This window comes from Benincasa hispida, chromosome 4, assembly GCF_027475165.1.
Source record: "Benincasa hispida cultivar pf3 chromosome 4, pf3_genome.v1.1, whole genome shotgun sequence".
In the NCBI taxonomy this organism is placed as follows: Eukaryota; Viridiplantae; Streptophyta; class Magnoliopsida; order Cucurbitales; family Cucurbitaceae; genus Benincasa; species Benincasa hispida.
In genome coordinates, this window is record NC_143481.1 from 52,656,109 (window position 1) to 52,678,763 (window position 22,655).

Here is a 22,655-nt window from a genome sequence, read left to right on the forward strand (position 1 = left end):
GTCAAGACAGAAATTGAAAAGGATGAACTTTGGGTTCCTACTTGTCGAAATGTTTTTCAAGTCCAAATTAGGACAAAGTTTGGTTCAAAGTTACTTATTGACTCTGGAAATGAGTTCTGACTGATGTGGACGAACTTTGGCACAAAACGTCATGGAAGAATCCGAAAAGAACAAACTTTGGGTTTCTACTAATCAAAATGTACTCCAATTCCAAATTTGGACAATGTTTGGTTCAAAAACTACTTATGAACCCTGCAAAGGAGTTTTGTACCTGTAGGGACGAATTATGGCACAAAAGGTCAAGACAGAACAAAAAAGACGAACTTTGGATTTCTACTTGCCGAAATGTGAATGAAAATTCAAGAGTCTTGTTCAAAAGGTACTTATAAACCATGGAAAGGAGTCTGTATTGGTGTGGACGACATTGGAACAAAACGTTATGACAGAATCCGAAAAGGTCAAACATTGAGTTTCTACTTATCGAAATGTGCTCCAAGTCCAAATTTTAACGATATTTAGTTCAAAAAGTACTTATAAACACTTGAAATGAGTTTTATACCTTTGTGGATGAACTTTTGCACAAAAGGTCAAGACAGAGTTCAAAAAGAACGAACTTTGGGTTTTTACTTCATGAAATGTTCTCCAAGTCCAAATTTGGAGGAAGTTGGGTTCGATGGGTAATTAAGCCTAGAAAGGAGTTTTGCACTTGTGTGAATGAACTTTGGAAGAAAAGATGAAAATAGAGTCCGGAAAGGACGAACTTTAAGATTCAACATGTTGAAATATTCTCCAAATCCAAATTTGGATGAAGTTGGGTTTAAAAGGTACATATGAACCTTGAAAAAGAGTTTTGACATTTGTGGACGAAGTTTGGCACAAAAGGTCAAGACAGAATCCAAAAAGGACGAACTTTGGGTTTCTACTTGCTGAAATGTGCTTCAAATCTAAATTTTAACGATGTTTTGGTACAAAATTTACTTATTAACCTTTAAAAGGAGTTTTATACCTGTGTGGACGAACTTTGATACAAAAGGTCAAGACAAAGTCCGAAAAGGACGAACTTTGGGTTTCTACAATTCGAAGTGAACTTCAAGTCCAAATTTGGATGAAATTGGGTTCAAAAGGTACTTATGAACCCTTGAAAGGAATTTTGTACCTGTGTGGATGAACTTTGGTACGAAAGGTCAAGACAGAGAACAAAAAGGACGAAAAAAGTTTCTACTTATCAAAATGTGCTCCAAGTCCAAATTTGGACGAAGTTGGGTTGAAAAGGTACTTATGAACACAAGAAATGTATTTTGTACCTATGTGGACGAACTTTTCAAACTTGGAGAATATTTCGTGAAGTAGAAACACAAAGTTCGTTCTTTTCGAACTCTGTCTTGACCTTCTGTGTAAAAGTTCGTCCATAAAGGTACAAAACTCATTTCAAATGTTCATAAGTACCTTTTGAACTAAACATTGTCCAAATTTGGGTTTGGAGCACATTTCGATAAGTAGAAACCCAACGTTCGACCTTTTGGATTCTTTCATGATGTTTCATGCCAAAGTTCACCTCACATCGATACAGACTCCTTTCCATGGCTCATAAGTAGCTTTGAACAAGAATCCTTCAAAATTTGGACTTGAAGCACATATCAACAAGTAGAAACCCAAAGTTCGTCCTTTTCGTTCCCTGTCTTGACCAATTGTGCCATAGTTCATCTCCACAGGTATAAAACTCCTTTCTAGAGTTCATAAGTACCTTTTGAACCAAACATCGTCCAAATTTGGACTTGGAGCACATTTTGACAAGTAGAAACTCAAAGTTCATTCTTTTCAGATTCTTTCATGATATTTTGTGCCAAAGTTTGTCCACACCGGTCAAAATTCATTTCCAGGGTCAGTAAGTACCGTTTGAACCAAACTTTGTCAAGATTTGGACTTCAAGAACATTTCGACAAGTAGGAACCCAAAGTTCGCCCTTTTCAAACTCTATCTTAACCTTCGTACCAAAGTTCATCTATACAGGTACAAAACACCTTTACTATCTTCACCTTTTGTCCTTTTCGTACCAAAGTTTGAACCCAACTTGGGGGAAATTTGGACTTGGAGCACATTTCGACAAGTAGAAAGCCAAAGTTTTCATTCTTTTCATTCTCTATCTTCACCTTTTATGCCAAAGTTCGTCCACACAGGTGCAAATCTCCTTTCGAGTGATCATGTACCTGTGGAACCCAAATTCGTCCAAATTTGGACTTGTAAAACATTTCGACAAGTAGGAACCCAAATTTCTTCCTTTTCAAACTCTTTCTTGACCTCTTGTGCCAAAGTTCTTCCAAATTTGGACTTGAAGAACATTTCAAACTATGTGGACTTCGGCACAAAAGGTGAAGACAAAGTTCGAAAAGGACGAACATTGGGTTTCTACTTGTCGAAATTTTCTCCATGTCCAAATTTGGAAGAAATTGGGTTCAAAAGGTACTTATGAACCCTGAAAAAGTAGTTTTGTACCTGTGTGGACAAACTTTGGAACAAAAGGTGAAAGTAGAGTCCGGAAAGGACGAACTTTGAGATTCTACTCGTCGAAATGTTCTCCAGTCCAAATTTGGATGAAGTTGGATTCAAAAGGTACATATGAACCTTGCAAAGGAGTTTTGACCTATGTGGACGAACTTTGGCACAAAAGGTCAAGACAAAATCCACAAAGGACGAACATTGGGTTTCTACTTGTCGAAATTTTCTCCATGTCCAAATTTGGAAGAAATTGGGTTCAGAAGGTACTTATGAACCCTGAAAAGTAGTTTTGTACTTGTGTGAACAAACTTTGGATCAAAAGGTGAAAGTAGAATCCGGAAAGGACGAATTCGTCGAAATGTTCCCCAGTCCAAATTTAGATGAAGTTGGATTCAAAAGGTACATATGAACCTTGCAAAGGAGTTTATGTGGACGAACATTGGCACAAAAAGTCAAGACAAAATCCACAAAGGACGAACTTTGGGTTTCTAGTGTTGAAATGTGCTTGAAATCTGAATGTTGACGAATTTTGGTTCAAAAGGTTCTTATGAACCTTGGAAATAAGTTTTGTACCTGTATGGAAAAACTTTGGCACAAAAGGTGAGAACAAAGTTAGAAAAGGACGAACATTGGTTTTCTTCTTGATGAAATGTTCTCCATGTTCGAATTCAGAAGAAGTTGGATTCAAAAGGTACTTATGAACCCTGGAAAGGAGTTTTGTACCTATGTGGACAAAATTTGGAACAAAAAAGTTCATGAAAAAGTCCGAAAAGGACGAACTTTGGGTTTCTACAATTCAAGTCCAATTTTGAAAAGTTTTGTACTAGTGTGGATGAACTTTGAATCAAAAGATCAAGACAGAGAACAAAAGGGACGAACTTTGGGTTTCTACTTGTCGAAATGTGCTTCAAGTCCAAATTGTGACGAAGTCTTGTTCAAAAGGTACTTATGAACCCTGGAAAAGAGTTTGTACTTGTGTGGATGAACTCTAGCACAAGAGGACGAGACAGAGTTTGAAAAGGATAAACTTTGGGTTCTACTTGTCGAAATGTCTTTAAGTCTAGTTTTGAACGAAGTTTCTTCAAAAGATACTTATGCACGTTGGAATGGAGTTCTGTACCGGTGTGGATGAACTTTGACACAAAACGCCATGACAGAATCCGAAAAGAATGAACTTTGGGTTTCTACTTGTCGAAATGTGCTCCGAGTCCAAATTTGGACGATGTTTGGTTCAAAATATACATATGAACACTTGAAAAAAGTTTTGTACCTTTGTAGATAAACTTTCGCATAAGACGTCAAGATAGAGTTTGAAAAGGACGAACATTTTGTTTTTACTTGTCGAATGTTCTCCATGTCCAAATATGGAAGAAGTTGGGTTGAAAAGGTAGTATGAACCCTTGAAAGAAGTTTTGTACCTATGGGAACGAAGTTTGAAGTGAAAATAGAGTCCAGAAAGGATGAACTTTTGGGATTCTACATGTTGAAATGTTCTCCAAGGCTAAACTGAGATGAAGTTTGGTTTTCAACTTGTCGAAATGTACTCCAAGTCCAAATTTGGAGGAAGCTTGGTTCAAAAGGTATTTATCAATCTTTGAAAAAAGTTATGTACCTTCATGGACCAACTTTGGCACAAAAGGTGAGAGTCCAAGAAGGATAAACTTTGCATTTCTACTTGCCGAAATGTGCTTCAAGTCCAAATTTGGATGAAGTTTTTTTCAAAAGGTACTTATGGACCCTAGAAAGAAGTTCTGTACTGGTGTGAACGAAATTTGGCACAAAACATCATGACAGAATCTGAAAAGGACAAACTTTAGGTTTCTACTTGTCGAAATGTGTTCCAAGTCCAAATTTGGACGATATTTGGTTCAAAAGGTACTTATGAACACTTGAAAGGAGTTTTGTACCATTGTGAACGAACTTTGGCACAAAAGGACAAGACAGAGTTCGGGCTTCTACTTGACGAAAGTTTCTCCAAGTCCAAATTTGTTGCAAGTTGGGTTCAATAGGTACTTATCAACCCAAAAAGGGTTTTTACCTGTGTTGACGAACTATAGCACAAAAGATGAAGACAGTTCGAAAAGGACGAACATTGGGTCTATACATGTCAAAATCTTCTCCATGTCCAAATTTTGAAGAAGTTGGGTTCAAAAGGTACTTATCACCCTTGAAATGAGTTTTGTACAAGTGTGAGTGAACTTTGGAACAGAAGGTGAAAAGAGAGTCCAAAAAGGATGAACATTGGGATTCTATATGTCGAAATGTTCTCCAAGTCCAAATTTGGACGAACTTGGGTTTAAAAGGTACATATGAACCCTGGAAAAGAGTTTTGATCTATGTGGACAAACTTTGGCACAAAAGGTCAAGAAAGAATAAAAAATGATGAACTTTTGGTTTCTACTTGTTTAAATTTGCTTCAAATCTAAATTTTGACGAAGTTTGGTTCAAAATGTACTTATCAACCCTGGAAAGGAGTATTGTACCTGTGTGGATGAACTTTGAAATAAAAGAACAAAACAAAGACCGAAAAGGACGAACTTTGGGTTTCTACAATTCGAAATGAAACCTTGAAAGGAGTTTTGTACCTGTGTGACCGAGCTTTGGCACACAAGGTCAACACAGAGAACGAAAAGGAAGAACTTTGGGTTTCTACTTTTCGAAATGTGATCCAAGTCCAAATTGGGACGAAGTTGGGTTCAAATGGTACTTATGAACACAGAAAAGGTGTTTTGTACCTGTGTGGACGAACTTTGGTACAAAAGTTCAAGACAGAGTTTGAAAAGGACGAACATTATGTTCCTACTTGTTGAAATGCTCTTCAAGTCGAAATTTGTTGACCCTAGAAAGTAGTTTTGTACTAGTGTAGACGAAGTTTGGCACAAAACCTCATGACACAATTCGGAATGGATGAACTTTGGGGTTCTACTAGTCAAAATGTGCTCCAAGTCCAAATTTGGATGTTATTTAGATCAAAAGATACTGATGAGCCCTGAAAAGGAGTTTTGTACATGTGGGGACGAATTATGGCACAAATGGTCAAGATTTAAAAGGACGAACTTTGGGTTTCTACTTATCCAAATGTGCTCCAAGTCCAAAATTTTGACGAAGTGTTGTTCAAAAGGTATTTATGAACCTTGGAAAAGAGTTTTGTACTTGTGTAGACAAACTTTGGCACAAGAGGTCAAGATAGAGTAGGAAAAGGACAAACTTTGGGTTCCTACTTGTCGAAATGTTCTTCAAGTCCAAATTTAGACAAAGTTTGGTTCAAAAGATACGTATGGACCATGGAAAGGAGTTGTCAAATTAATTTAATATTGGATGTTAAATTAATTAGAATTATTTAAATTGTTTAAATAATTATTTATTAATTTTATTAGAAAATTAGTTTATGAAATTAATTTGTAAAATTAATAAATTTTAATTTTTGAATTAAATGTGATTTAAAATCAAAATTAGATTTTCGAAATAGAAAAATATACAAAAATGGAAAATTGGGATTTTCCATCATTATCTTCAAATAGCTCACACTAAACCCACCATCTTTAAGCTTCAATTACTCCAAGAATGAGCTGCATCTTATGCACCCATTCTCATTGGATGATGCTCTGCAATATATTGAAGAGACGGAGTGGATTTAAGGGAGTTGAAGAAGGAGTTCTTCAAATGGGTTGCTACTGAGCCATTCTCTAAGTTCCCTTGATTCCAGCTTATTTTGAGTCCCACAACTCAATCTAGAGCACCAAGAGAATAGTAGAGAAGATCTTGTGATGGTCTGCGAAGGTCAAAACTCTTTTCCAAGGTTCATATCTTGACCTTTTGTGCCAAAGTTCATCCACAAAGGTCAAAACTCTTTTCCAGGGTTCATATGTACCTTTTAAACCCAACTTCATCCAAATTTGGACTTGGAGAATATTTCAACATGTAGAATCCCAAAATTCGTTCACAAAGGTACAAAACACTTTTCCAGGATTCATAAGTACCTTTTCAACCCAACTTCTTCCAAATTTGGACATGGAGAACATTTCGATGAGTAGAAACCCAATGTCTGCCCTTTTCGAACTCTGTCTTCACCATTTGTGCCAAAGTTTCGTCCACACAGATACAAAATCTTTCCAGTGTTGATAAGTACCTATTGAACCTAACATCCTCCAAATTTGGACTTGGAGAACATTTCGTCATGTAGAGACCCAAAGTTCATTCTTTTCTAACTCTGTCTTAATCTTTTGTGCGGTTCGTCCCAAAAGGTACAAAATGTCTTTCAAGTGTTCATAAGTACCTTTTGAACCAAATATCATCCAAATTTGGACTTGGAGCAAATTTCGTTAAGTAGAAACCCAAAGTTCGTCCTTTTCGGATTCTGTCATGACGTTTTGTGCCAAAATTCGTCCACACTAGTACAAACTCCTTTCCATGGTTCATAAGTACCTTTTGAATAAGACTTCATCAAAATTTCGAATTGAAGCACATTTCGACAAGTAGAAACCCAAAGTTCGTTCATTTCGTTCTCTGTCTTGATCTTTTGTGCCATAGTTCGTCCCCACAGGTACAAAACTCCTTTCAAGGGTTCATAAGTACCTTTTAAACCAAACATTGTCCAAAATTGGACTTGGAACACATTTCCACAAGTAGAAACCCAAAGTTTTCCCTTTTCGGATTCTTTCATGATGTTTTGTGCCAAAGTTTGTCCACATCGGTTAGAACTCATTTCCAGGGTCAATACCTTTTGAACCAAACTTTGTCCAAGTTTGGACTTGAAGAACATTTCGACAAGTAAGAACCAAAAGTTTGTCCTTTTCAAACTCCTATCCAATGTTCATAAGTTCCTTTTGATCCAAACATCGTCCAAATTTGGACTTAGAGCATATTTCGACAAGTAGAAATCTAAAGTTCGTCTGTTCCAGATTTTTTCATGACGTTTTGTGCCAAAGTTCGTTCTTTTCAGATTCTATCATAACATTTTCTACCAAAGTTCCTCCAAACCGATACAGAACTACTTTCCAGGGTCCATAAGTACCTTTTGAAACAAAGTTCGTCCAAATTTGAACTTAAAGAATATTTCGACAAGTAGGAACCCAAAGTTCGTCTTTTTCAAACTCTATCTTGACCTATTGTGCGAAAGTTCATCCACACAGGCACAAACTCCTTTCTAGGGCTCATAAGTACGTTTTGAAAAAGACTTTGTGAAAATTTGGACTTGGAGCACATTTGGACAATAGAAACCCAAAGTTCATTCTTTTCTTTTTCTGTCTTGACCTTTTGTGCCATAGTTCGTCCCCACATGTACAAAAGTCTTTTCCAGGGAATGATAAGCAAATAATTGGTAATGATTAGATGCTAGAGTATTAAACGGTTTGCTTTCAAGTTAAGCTTCCAAATATGAAGAGTTGCAACCCTTCAAGAATCAAAGCCACCAAAAGTCATAATGAATCTGAAAATTCAGATTCATTCACATATTTAATATTTAACGTATCAATTTATAATTATGTATTTATGGAGGTTCATGTATGTAGTTGAAGAGTTTTTGTTGAGCCTAGTCAATTAGGTGAAAGGTTGTGTCCTTTCAAGTTGTCTTTTCAATTAGTATAAATATCTATGTACTTTTGTCATTTGGAACAACACTTTGAATCTGAATAAAATTTCATTAGAGTTTATTCTCTCAAGCTTTATGCTTTTACTTTGTATTCTTCTGTTTAGAATGCATGTATTAGAACTTTATGCCAATGTTCGTCTACATGGGTACAAAACTCCTTTCCGGGGTTCATAAGTACCTTTTGAACCAAACTTCCTAAAAAATTGACTTGAAGCACATTTCAACAACTAGAAACCCAAAGTTCGTCCTTTCGGATTCTATCTAGACCTTTTATGCCAAAGTTCGTTCACGGAGATACAAACCTCCTTTCCAAGGTTCATAAGTACCTTTTGAACCCAACTTCATCCAAATTTTGACTTGAAGCACAATTCGAATTGTAGAATCCCAAAGTTGTCCTTTTCGTTCCCTGACTTGACCTTTTGTGCCAGCGTTCGCCCACACAAGTACAAAACTCCCTTCTAGGGTTCATAAGTACCTTTTACCTGACTTCATTCAAATTTGGACTGGAAGCTCATTTCGACTTGTAGAAACCCAAAGTTTGTTCTTTTCGGACATTGTCTTGACCTTTTGTGTCAAAGTTTGTCCACACAAGTACAAAACTCATTTAAGGGTTCATAAGTACCTTTTGAACCAAACTTGTCAAAATTTAGATTTGAAGAACATTTCGACAGTAGAAACCCAAAGTTCGTCCTTTTTGGATTTTGTCTCGACCTTTCGTGCCAAAGTTCGTCCACTCAGATCATAACTCCTTTCCATGGTTCATATGTAGCTTTTGAACCCAACTCATCCCAATTTGGACTTGGAAAACATTTCAACAAGTAGAAACCCAATGTTCGTTCTTTTCGAACTTTGTCTTTATCTTTTGTGCCAAAGTTCATCCACACAGGTACAAAACTCTTTTCCAAGGTTTTTAAGAACCTATTGAACTCAACTTCATCCAATTTGGGACTTGGAGAATATTTCAACAAGTAGAAACCCAAAGTTCGTTCTTTTCGAACTCTGTCTTGACCTTTTGTGCCAAAGTTCATCCACAAAGGTACAAAATTCCTTTCAATTGTTCATAAGTACCTTTTGAACCAAACATCATCAAAATTTGGACTTGGAGCACATTTCGACAAATAGAAATCAAAAGTTCGTACTTTTTGGATTCTGTCATGACCGTTTGTGCCAAAGTTCATCCACACCAATACAGAAGACCTTTCCAGGATCCATAAGAACCTTTGAATCCAAAGTTCATCATTTTCAAACTCTATCTTGACCATTAGTGCAAAACCTTCGTCCACACGGGTACAAACTCCTTTCCAGGGTTCATAAGTACCTTTTCAACAAGACTTCATCAAAATTTGGACTTCAAGCACATTTTGACGAGTAGAAACCTAAAGTTCATCGGTTTTGCACTTTGTCTAAATATTTGTGCCAAAGTTCGTCTACACAGGTACAAAACTCCTTTCCATTGTTCATTAACTTTTGAACTGAACTTCGTCAAAATTTGGACTTGGAGCACATTTTGACAAGTAGAAACCTTTTGTCATTTTCGGATTCTCTCATGATGTTTTGTCCTAATGTTCGTCCACACAAGTACAAAACTCCTTTGCAGGATTCATAAGTACCCTTTAAACCAAACTTTGTCAAAAATTGACTTGAAGCACATATCGACAACTAGAAACCCAAAGTTCATCATTTTCAAATTCTATCTTGAGCTTTTGTGAAAAAGTTCGTGCATATAGATAAGAAACTTCTTTCTAGGGCTCATAAGTACCTTTTGAAATCAACTTCGTTCAAATTTGGACTTGGAGCACAATTCGAATAGTAGAAACCCAAAGTTCGTCCTTTTCAATCTCTTTTTTGACCTTTTGTGCCATAGTTCACCCACACAGGTACAAAACTCTTTTACAGGGTTCATAAGTACCTTTTGAACCAAACATCATCCAAATTTGGACTTGGACCACATTTCGACTAGGAGAAACCCAAAGTTTGTCCTTTTCGGATTCTGTAATGACCTTTTGTGCCAAAGTTCGTGTACACAGGTAATAAACCTCTTTCAAGGGTTCATAAGTAATTTTTGAACCAAATCTTCGTCAAATATTGACATGGAGAATATTTAAACAAGTAGAAACTCGAAGTTTGTCCTTTTCGGATTCTGTCATGACCTTTTGTGCCAAAGTTCGTCCATATTGGTACAAAATACCTTTCCATTCTTCATAAGTATCTTTTGAACCCAACTTCATCCATATTTGGATTCGGAGAACATTTCGACAAATAGAAACCCAATGTTCGTCTTTTTCGGACTCAGTTTTGACTTTCTATGCTAAAGTTCGTCCACAAAGGTACACAACTTCTTTCCAAAGTTTGTCATTTTCGAACTCTCTTTTGACATTTTATTCTAAATGTTCTTCCACAAAGGTACAAAACTCCTTTCCAGGGTTCATAAGCATGTTTCGAACCCAACTTCATCCAAATTTGGACTTGGAGTACATTTTGACAAGTAAAAACCAAAAGTTTATTTTTTTCGGACTCTATCTAGACCTTTTGTGCCAAAGTTCGTCCACACAGGTACAAAACTCCTTTCCCGGGTTCATAAGTACCTTTTGAACGAAACTTTGTCCTAATAACTTGGAGCATATTTCGACAAGTATAAACCTAAAGTTTATCCTTTTTGAACTCTATCTTGATCTTTTGTGTCAAAGTTCGTCCACACAAGTACAAACTCCTTTCCAGGGTTCATAAGTACGTTTTGAACAAGAGTTCGTTAAAATACTAACTTAAGCACATTTTGACAAGTAGAAACCCAAAGTCCTTTTCGGACTTTTCTTGAACATTTTTACCAAAGTTCGTCCACACGGGTACAAAAGTCCATTCTTGTATTTACGAGTACCTTTTAAACCAAACTTCATCCAAATTTGGACTTAGAGAAAATTTTGATAAGTAGAAACCAAAAGTTTATCCTCTTCAGATTCTGTCATGACGTTTTGTGCCAAAGTTCATCCACACAAGTACAAAACACCTTTCCGAGGTTCATAACTACCATTTGTACCTAACTTCATTAAAATATGGACTTGGAGATCATTTCGACAAGTAGAAACCCAAAGTTCGTCCTTTTGGGTTTCTTTCTTGATCAATTGTGCCAAAGTTCGTGCACAGAAGTACAAAACTCCAGTCCAGGATCCATAAGTACCTTTTAAACCCAATCTTCGTCCAAATTTGGACATGGAGAATATTTCGACAAGTAGAAACCCAATGTTCGTGCTTTTCGAACTTTGTCTTCACCTTTTGTGTCAAAGTTCGTCCACACAGGTACAAAACTCTTTTCCAGGGTTGATAAGTACTTATTGAACCCAACTTCCTCCAAATTTGGACTTGGAGAACATTTCAACACGTATAAACCCAAAGTTCGTTCTTTTCAAACTTTTTGTGCTAAAGTTCATCCCGAAAGGTAAAAAACTCTTTTCAAGTGTTCATAACTACCTTTTGAACCAAACATCGTCCAAATTTTGACTTGGAGCACATTTCGACAAGTAGAAACACAAAGTTCGTCCTTTTCGAATTCTATCATGACGTTTTGCGCCAAAGTTCGTCCATACCGGTACAGAACTCCTTTCCAGGGTCTTGAATCAAACTTCGTCCAAATTTGGACTTCAAGAACATTTCGACAAGTAGGAACCCAAAGCCCGTCATTTTCAAATTTTGTCTTAGCCCCTTGTGCTAAAGTTCGTCCACAAAGGTATAAACTCCTTTCCTGGGTTTATAAGTACCTTTGGAATAAGACTTCGTCAAAATTTGGACTTGAAGCATATTTCGACAAGTAGAAACCCAAAGTTTGTCTTTTTGTTCTCTGTCTTGCCCTTTTGTGCCATAGTTCATCCCTACAGGTACAAAACACCTTTCTAGACATAAGTACTTTCTGAACCAAACATCGTCAAAATTTGGATTCTATCATGACATTTTGTGCCAAAGTTCATCCACACAGGTAAAAAAGTCCTTTCCTATGTTCATAAGTACCTTTTGAACCCAACTTCATCAAAATTTGGACTTGGAGCACATTTCGACAAGTAGAAAGCCAAAGTTCATCCTTTTTGTTCTCTGTCTTGACCTTTTTTGCCAAAATTCGTTCACATAGGCACAAAACTCCTTCCAAGGGTTCATAAGTACATTTTGAACCCAACTTCGTCAAGTTTGGACTTCGAGTACATTTCGACAAGTAGAAATCCAAAGTTCATCCTTTTGGGGTTCTGTCATGACGCTTTGTGCCAAAGTAGAAACCTAAAGTTCGTCCTTTTTGTATTTGGCCTTGACCTTTTGTGTCATAGTTCGTCCGCACAGGTCAAAACTCTTTTCCATGGTTCATATGTACCTTTTAAACCAAACTTCATCCAAATTTGAACTTGGTGAACATTTCGGCATGTAGAATCCCAAAGTTCATCCTTTTTGGACTCAAATTTAATTTTTGTTCCAAAGTTCATTCACATAGGTACAAAACTCCTTTCCAGGATTTATAAGTACGATTTGAACCCAATGATAAGGAAATAATTGGCAGTGATTAGGAGCTGGAGCATTGAAAGGCTTACATCTAAATTAAGCTTCCAAGTATGAAGAGTTGCAACCCTTCAAGAATCAAAGCTACCATAAGTCATAATGAATCTGGAAATTCAGATTTATTCACATATTTAATATTACATGTATCAATTTATGACAATGTATTTACATTTATGGAGGTTCATGTATGTAGTTGAAGAGTTTTTGTTAAACCTAGTCAATTAGGTAAAAGGTTGTATCCTTTCAAGTTGTCTTTTCAATTAGTATAAATACCTATGTACTTTTGTCATTTGAAGAAAGATACTTTGAATTTAAATGAAATTTCATTAGAGTTTATTCTCTCAAACTTTATGCTTTTTCTTTGTATTCTTGTGTTTAGAATGCATGTATTCGAACTTTCAATCTAGTTTGATCAATTAGATTGTGGAGAGTTTGAAATCTTGAAGTTAGGAACAAGTTCTCCTTTCTTCTTGATCATCGATCAATCTACCAAGCCAAATCTGTTTATCTTTCTTGGGATTGTTATCATATTTTTTTTTTATTGGGGGTTATTCTTATTATCGTTGTAGGGATTCACCTAGAATAAAAGGGGGATTCTCATACGTGATTGAGGTAGTTCCCTTTATCATTTGGTATCAGAGCTTTGGCTCTAAACAAATTATATCTTTTTTCTTATCCTTTCCATGCTATATTTTTTCTTTCTTTAAATCATTTCATTCGTTTCCATTTTTTCTTGGGTCTCTTCATCGTCTCATTTATTTTTCTTACTGCATACACTAAGCTTACAACAAAAAGTTTGTGAAAAAAAAAAAAGAAAAAAAATGTTTTATTGTTTTCTTGTGACCTTTAATCTTCTTTAATTTCCTTCATATTTTAATATACTTGCTAGAAAAATTAGAAAAAGAAATTGTCTTTACATCTTTCCATAATTTTTTTTTTTTAAAAAAAACTTCGAGATTTTGTGACTTTTTGCATTCTAGGCTATATTGGAATTTCTTGCGTGGTTCTCATAAGAATAATATAAGATTTGCTGAAGTTTGAGATACTAGAAGTCTTATCGAAGAAGAAATTGTCATGCGACTTACATATGATGATAATATTTTGAAGAGTCTTAGAGAAAGTTTGGCTGAGTTGCACCAATCCATTGATTACATAGGTCAATTGAATGAAATGTAGAAGTTGCAAAAGTTAGCAAGAAAGAATCATGTCACGCGAGCCATTAACAATCAAGAAGATAGTTCAATGCTAGAAATTGATCAACCAATTCAATTGATGGAGTTCATCCACAAGTCAAAAAGGAAAATTTCATCTATGATGATGTTGAGATGAAAGTGAGCAATCGTCAAAGTTTGGGAGATGAGTCAACATGTTAAGTAGTTATGGAGGGAGAGAAGCTATCTGAAGTATGTATTCAGAATGAGATCATAACAAACTTTCTTAAAGAAAGTAAGGATAATAAGTACATTTTTAACCAAACTTTTTCCAAATTTGGACTTGAAGAACATTTCGAGTAGGAACTCAAAGTTTGTCCTTTTCAAACTCTATCTTGACCATTTGTACCAAAGTTTGTCCACACAAGTACAAAACACCTTTCTTGTCTTCATAAGTACCTTCTGAACCCAACTTCATTGAAATTTGGACTTGGAGCACATTTCGACAAGTAAAAAACCAAAGTTCGTCATTTTCGTTCTTTGTCCTAACCTTTTGTGCCAAAGTTCGTCCACACAGGTGCAAAACTCCTTTCAAGGTTCATAAGCACTTTTTAAACCCAAATTTGTCCAAATTTGGACTTAAAGCACATTTCGACAAGTAGAAACTAAAAGTTCGTCCTTTTCTGATTCTATCATGACATTTTGTGCTATTGTACATCCACACTAGTACAAAACTCCTTTCTAAGGTCCATTAGTACCCTTTGAACCAAACTTTGCCAAAATTTGGACTTGAAGAACATTACGATAAGTAGGAACACAAAGTTCGTCCTTTTCAAACTTTTTCTTGACCTCTTGCACCAAAGTTCGTCCACACAAGTACAAAACTCCTTTCAAGTGTTCATAGGTATCTTTTCAACTAAACATCATCCAAATTTGGACTTGGAGCACATTTCAACAAGTAGAAACCCAAAGTTCATCCTTTTTAGATTCTATCATGACGTTTTGTGCCAAAGTTCGTCCACACAGGTACAGAACACCTTTCCAGAGTCCATTGAACCAAACTTTGTCCAAATTTGGGCTTGAAGCACATTTTGATAAGTAGAAACTCAAAGTTCGTGTTTTTTTTCTCTCTGTCTTGACCTTTTGTGCCATAGTTCGTCGCCACAAGTACAAAACTCCTTTCCAGTGTTCACAACTACGTTTTGAACCAAACAACATCCAAATTAGACTTGGAGCGCATTTCGACAAGTGGAAACCCAAAGTCCGTCCTTTCCGGATTCTGTCATGACATTTTTTACTAAAGTTTGTCACATCGGTACAAAACTCCTTTCCAGGGTAAATAAGTACCTTTTTAACCAAACTTTTTCCAAATTTGGACTTGAAGAACATCTCGTCAAGTTCCAAAGTTTGTCCTTTTCAAACTCTGTCTTGACATTTTGTACCAAAGTTCGTCCATATAGGTACAAAACACCTTTCGTGTGTTCATATGTCTCTTTTGATTCCAACTTCATCCCAATTTGGACTTGGAGCACATTTCGACAAGTAGAATTCCAAATTTTGTCCTTTTCATTCTCTATCTTGACCTTTTGTGCCAATATTCGTCCACATAGATACAAAACTCCTTTCAAGGGTTCATAAGTACCTTTTGAACTCAAATTCGTCCAAGTTTGGACTTGAAGTACATTTCGACAAGTAGAAACCAAAACTTCATCCCTTTCGGATTCTATCATGATGTTGTCTACCAAACTTCATCCACACTGGTACAGAACTCCTTTCCAGGGTCAATAAGTACCTTTTGAACCAAACTTTTGAAAAATTTGGACTTGAAGAACTATTCGACAAGTAGAAACCCAAAGTTCATCTTTTTCAAACTCTTTCTTGACCTTTTGTACAAAGTTCATCCATACAGGTACAAAACAACTTTCCTGTTTTGGTAAGTACCTTTTCAACCCAACTTCATCGCAATTTGGACTTGGAGCACATTTCGACAATTAGAAACCTAAAGTTCGTCCTTGTCTTCTTTGTCTTAACCTTTTGGTCCAAAGTTCGTCCACACAGGTACGATACTCCTTTTCAGGTTTCATAAGTATATTTTGAAATAAAATTCGCCAAAACTTAGATTTACAACAAATTTCAACAAGTAGAAACCCAAAGTTCATCCTTTTTTTATTCTATATTGACAAAAGTTAAAGTTCGTCCACACAGGTCAAAACTCTTTTCCAGGGTTCATATGTACCTTTTAAACCCAACTTCATCCAAACTTGGACTTGGAGAACATTTCGACATGTAGAATCCCAAAGTTCGTCCTTTTCTATTTTCACCTTTTTTTCAAAGTTTGTTCACACTAGTACGAAACTCCTTTCCAAGGTTCATAAGTACCTGCATGCGGAGAACATTTTGGCATGTAGAATCCTAAAGTTCGTCCTTCCCAGACTCTATTTTCACCTTTTATTCCAAACTTCATTCACACAGGTATAAAATTCCTTTCCACGGTTCATAAGTACCTTTTGAACCCAACTTCCTCAATATTTGGACATGGAGAACATTTCGACAAGTACAAACCCGATGTTCGTCCTTTTGAAACTTTGTCTTCACCTTTTATGCCAAGGTTCGTCCAGGCAGGTACAAAACTCTTTTCCAGGGTTGATAAGTACCTATTGAACCCATATTCCTCCAAATTTGGACATGGAGAACATTTTGTCAAGTAGAAACCTAAAGTTCGGTCTTTTCGAACTCTGTCTTGACCTTTTTTGCCAAAGTTCGTCCACAAAAGTACAAAACTCATTTCAAGTATTCATAAGTACCTTTTCAACCAAACATCGTCCAAATTTGGACTTGGAGCACATTTTGACAAGTAGAAAACCAAAGTTCGACCATTCTGTTATGCATGAAGCTTTGTGCCACATCTTGTCCACACCACTACAGAACTCCTTTCCAAGGTCCAAAAGTAACTTTTGAACCAAAATTCGTCCAAAATTGGACTTGAAGAACATTTTGACAAGTAGGAAGCCAATGTTCGTCCTTTTAAAGATCTATTTTTACCTCTTGTGCCAAAGTTCGTCCACATAGGTACAAAACACCTTTCCTGTGTTCATAAGTACCTTTTGAACCCAACTTCGTCGAAATTTGGACTTCATTTCGACAACTAGAAACCAACAGTTCATGCTTTTCATTCTCTGTCTTGACCTTTTGTGCCATAGTTCGTCTCCATAGTACAAAACTCCTATCCAGGGTTCATAAGTACCTTTTGAACTAAACATCGTCCATATTTTGACTTGGAGCACATATCGACAAGTAGAAACCCAAAGTTCATCCTTTCAGGATTTTGTCATGACGTTTTGTGCCAAAGTTCGTCACTCCAGTATAGAACTCCTATCTAGGGTCAATAAGTACCTTGTCAACCAAACTTTTCCCAAATTTGGACTTGAAGAATATTTCGACAAGTTGGAACCAAAAGTTCGTCCTTTTCAAACTCTGTCGTGACCTTTTGTACCAAAGTTAATCCAACAAGGTATAAAACACCTTTCCTGTGTTCTTGTACCTTTTGACCCCAACTTTGTCCGAATTTGGACTTGGAGCACATTTCGACAAGTGGAAACCCAAAGTCCGTCCTTTTCGGATTCAATCATGACATTTTGTGCCAAAGTTCGTCCACATCAGTATAGAACTCCTTTCTAGGGTCCATAAGTACCTTTCAAAAATAATTTCGTCCAAATTTAGACTTGAAGAACGTTTTGACAAGTAGGAACCCAAAGTTCATCCTTTTCAAACTCTATCTTGACCTATTGTGCCAAAGTTCATCCACACAAGTACAAACCCCTTTCCAGGGTTTATAAGTATCTTTTGAACACGTTGTTAAAATTTTGAATTGGAGCACATTTGGACATGTAGAACCCAAAGTTCGTCCTTTCCTTTCTCTGTCCTGACCTTTGTGCCATAGTTCGTCCCCACAGGTACAGATTTTGACTTGGAGCACATTTCGACTAGTAGAAACCCAAAGTTTGTCCTTTCTGAATTATGTCATGATGTTTTGCTCCAATGTTTGTCCACACCGGTACAGAACTCCTTTCCAGGGTCAATAACTTACCTTTTGAGCAAAACTTTGTCCAAATTTGGACTTGAAGAATATTTCGGCAAATTCAAACCCAAAGTTCATTCTTTTCAAACTCTGTCTTGGCCTTTTGTACCAAAGTTCGTCCACACAGGTACAAAACACCTTTCCTATGTTCTTAAGTACCTTTTGAACCCAACTTTGTCAAAATTTGGACTTGGAAAATATTTCGACAAGTAGGAACCTAAGGTTCGTCCTTTTAAAACTCTGACTTGACGTCTTGGGCCATAGTTTGTCTATACAGGTACAAAACTCCTTTCAAGTGTTCATAAGTAACTTTTTAACTAAATATCATCCAAATTTGGACTTGGAGCACATTTCGACAAGTAGAAACCCAAAGTTCATCATTTTCGAATTCTATCATGAAGTTTTGTGCCGAAGTTCGTCCACATCAGTACAGAACTCCTTTCTAGGGTCCATAAATAACTTTGAACCGAACTTCATCCAAATTTTGACCCTAAGAACATTTCGACAAGTAGGAACCCAAAGTTCATGCTTTTCAAACTCTGTCTTGACCTCTTATGCCAAAGTTCGTCCACACAGGTACAAACTCCTTTCCAAGGTGCAAAAGTACCTTTTATGAACCCAATCTTCGTTCAAATTTGGTCATGGAGTTCGACAAGTAGAAACCCAATATTCATCCTTTCCGAACTCTATCTTCACCTTTTGTGCCAAATTTCACCATACACAAAACTCTTTTCTAGGGTTGATAAGTACCTATTGAACCGAACTTCCTCCAAATTGGAACTTGGAGAACATTTCGTCAAGTAGAAACCCAAAGTTCGTTCTTTTTGAACATTTCGTCAAGGTGAAAATAGAGTCCGCAAAGGACGAACGGTTGGATTTTACATGTCGAAATGTTCTCCATGTGAAAATTTGGACGAAGTTGGGTTTAAAAGATACATATGAACCCTGGAAAGAGTTTTGATTTGTGTGGACGAACTTTGGGTTTCTACAATTCGAAATGAGCTTCAAGTCCAAATTTCGATGAAGTTGGGTTCAAAAGGTACTTATGAACCCTTGAGAGGAGTTTTGTACCTGTGTAGCTGAACTTTGTCCCAAAAGATCAAGCTAGAGAACGAAAAGGAGGAACTCCTGGTTTCTACTTGTCAAAATGTGATCCAAGTCCAAATTGGGACGAAGTTGGGTTCTAAAGGTACTTATGAACACAGGAAAGGTGTTTTGTACCTGTGTTGACGAACTTTGGTACAAATGGTCAAGACAGAGTTTGAAAAGGACAAACTTTGTGTTCCTACTTGTTGAAATTCTCTTCAAGTCAAAATTTGGAAAATGTTGGTTCAAAAGGTACGTATTTACCCTGGAAAGGAGTTCTGTACTAGTGTGGACGAAGTTTGGCACAAAACGTCATGACCAATCCAGAATGGATGAACTTTAGGTTTCTACTTGTCGAAATGTGCACCAAGTCCAAAGTTGGATGTAATTTGGTTTAAAAGGTTCTGATGAACCCTGGAAAAGAGTTTTGTACCTGTCAGGATGAACTATCGCACAAATAGTTAAGACAGAGAAAGAAAAGGACGAACTTTGGGTTTCTACTTGTCAAAATTTGCTCCAAGTCCAAAATTTTGACGAAGTATTGTTCAAAAGGTACTTACGAACCCTAGAAAAGAGTTGGTACCTATGTGGATGAACTTTGGCACTTGAGGTCAAGACAGAGTTGAAAAAGGACGGACTTTGGGTTCCTACTTGTCGAAATGTTCTTCAAGTCCAAATTTGGACGAAGTTTAGTTCAAAAGGTACATATGAACCCTGGAAAGGAGTTTTGTACCGATTTGGATGAACTTTGGCCCAAAACCTCATGATAGAATCCAAAAAGGACAAACTTTGGGTTTCTACTTGTCGAAATGTGCTCCAACTCCAAATTTCGACGAAGTTTGGTTCAAAAGGTACTTATGTACATAGGAAAGGTGTTTTGTTGTGTGAACGAACTTTGGTACATGTCAAGATAGAGTTTGAAAAGGATGAACTTTGGGTTCTATTTGTCGAAATGTTCTTCAAATACAAATTTGGACAAAGTTTTGTTCAAAAGGGACTTATTGACCCTGGAAAGAAGTCTTGTACTGGTGTGGACAAATTTTGGCAAAAATCTTCATGACAAAATCCGAAAAGGACGAACTTTTGGTTTCTACTTGTCGAAATGTGCTCCAAGTCCAAAATTGGACGATGTTTGGTTCAAAAGTTACTTATGAACCCTTGAAAAGAGTTTTGTACCTGTGGGCATGAACTATGGCACAAAAGATCAAGACAGAGAACGAAAACTACAAATTTTGGGTTTCTACTTACCAAAATGAGCTTCAAGTCCAAATTGTGATGAAGTCTTGTTCAAAAGGTACTTATAAACCCTGGAAAGGAATTGTACCTATGTGGGACTTTGGCACAAGGGGTCAAGACAATGTTTGAAAAGGTTGACCTTTGGGTTCCTACTTGTCAAAAGGAGTTTTATACCCATGTCTACAAACATTGGCACAAAACGTCATGACAGAATCCGAAAAGGACGAACGTTGGGTTTCTACTTTTCGAAATGTGCTCCAAGTCCAAATTAGGATGATGTTTGGTTCAAAAGGAGTTTTGTAACTTGGTGGACAAACTTTGGCACAAGTAGTCAAGACAGAGTTTGAAAAGGATGAACATTGGGTTTGTACTTGTCGAAATGTTCTCCATGTCCAAATTTAAAAGAAGTTGGGTTGAAAAGGTACTTATGAACCCTTTAAAGAAGTTTTTTACCTATGGGAACGGACTTTGGAACAAAAGGTGAAAATAGAGTCCAGAAAGGACGAACTTTGAGATTCTACATGTCGAAATGTTCTCCAAGTCCAAATTTGGACGAAGTTGGGTTGATAAGGTACATATGAACCCTGGAAAGAAGTTTTGGACCTGTGTAGATGAACTTTTGCACAAAAGGTCAAGACAAAGTCCAATAAGGATGAACTTTTTGCTTCCACTCTTTTATATGTGCTCTAAGTCCAAATTTGGAAGAAGTTTGGTGCAAAAGGTACTTATGAATCTTGGAAAGGGGTTTTGTACTCGTTTGGATGAACTTTGGCACAGAAGGTCAAGACCGAGTCTGAAAAGAACGAACATTGAGTCTTTGCTTGTCGATATGTTCTCCATGTCCAAATTTTGAAGAAGTTGGGTTCAAAAGGTACTTATGAACCCTTGAAATGAGTTTTGTACCAGTGTGAGTGAACTTTGAAACAAAAGGTGAAAATAGAGTCTGAAAAGGACGAACTTCGGGATTCTACATGTTGAAATGTTCTCCAAGTCCAAATTTGGACGAAGTTGGGTTTATAAGGTACATATGAACCCTGGAAAGGAGTTTTGTACCTGTGATGATGAACTTTGGCACAAAAGGTCAAGACTAAGTCCAAAAAGGGTGAACTTTTTGCTTCCACTCTTTCATATGTGCTCTAAGTCCAAATTTGGAAGAAGTTTGGTGCAAAAGATACTTATGAACCTTGGAAAGGGGTTTGTACTTGTTTGGACGAACTTTGGCATAGAAGGTCAAGACCGAGTCCAAAAAGGACGAACATTGGGTCTCTACTTGTCGAAAGGTTCTCCATGTCCAAATTTTGAAGAAGTTGGGTTCAAAAGGTACTTATGAACCCTTGAAATGAGTTTTATACCAATGTGAGTGAACTTTGGAACAAAAGGTGAAAACAGAGTCCAAAAAGGACGAACTTTGGGATTCTACATGTCGAAATGTCCTCCAAGTCCAAATTTGGACGAAGTTGGGTTAATAAGGTACATATGAACCTTGGAAAGGTGTTTTGTACCTGTGTGAATGAACTTTGGCACAAAAGGTCAAGACGAAGTCCGAAAAGGATGAACTTTTTGCTTCCACTCTTTCATATGCGCTCTAAGGTCAAATTTGGAAGAAGTTTGGTGCAAAAGTTACTTATGAACCTTGGAAAGGGGTTTTGTATTTGTTTGGACGAGCTTTGGCACAGATTTGATATTTAACCTTTCGTGCTGTCTTTTTCTTTCAAATCTTGCTTTATATTTGATATTTAAATCAATTCATTGGATTAGTCTTGATCAAACTAATTTTGGAGTGAGTTGTCTTGGGATTTAAGAGTGACCATCATAGATTCTAAGTTCGATCTAAGTAACTTTCTTTGTGAGTGTTTGCAAGGATCCTAGAAGGACCTCTAGCTTTGCATCCAACCAGCATCGTGGGCGCTATCACAAAAGGTCAAGATAGAATCTGAAAATGATGAACTTTGTGTTTCTAGTTGTTGAAATGTGCTTCAATTCAATTTTTTATGAAGTTTGGCTCAAAAGGTACTTATGAACACTACAAAGGAGTTTTGTACTTGTGTGGACTAACATTGGCATAAAACGTCGTGACAGAATCCGAAAAGGATGAAGTTGGGTTTCTACTTGTCGAAATGTGCTCCAAGTCCAAATTTTGACGAAGTTTAGTTCAGAAGGTACTTATGAAAAATGGAAAGGAGTTTTGTACCTATGTGGACGAACTTTGGCACAAATATTTAGACAAAGTGCGAAAAGGACAAACTTTAGGTTTCTGCTTGTCAAAATGTGCTTCAAGTCCAAATTTTGATGAAGTTTGGTTGAAAAGGTACTTATGAACCCTGGAAAGGAGTTTGTACCCATGTGGATGAACTTTTGCACTAACGGTCAAGATAGAGTTTGAAAATGACGAACTTTGGGTTCCAACTAGTCAAAATGTGCTTTAAGTCCAAATTTGGACGAAATTTGGTTGAAAACGTACTTATGGACCCTGGAAAGGTGTTCT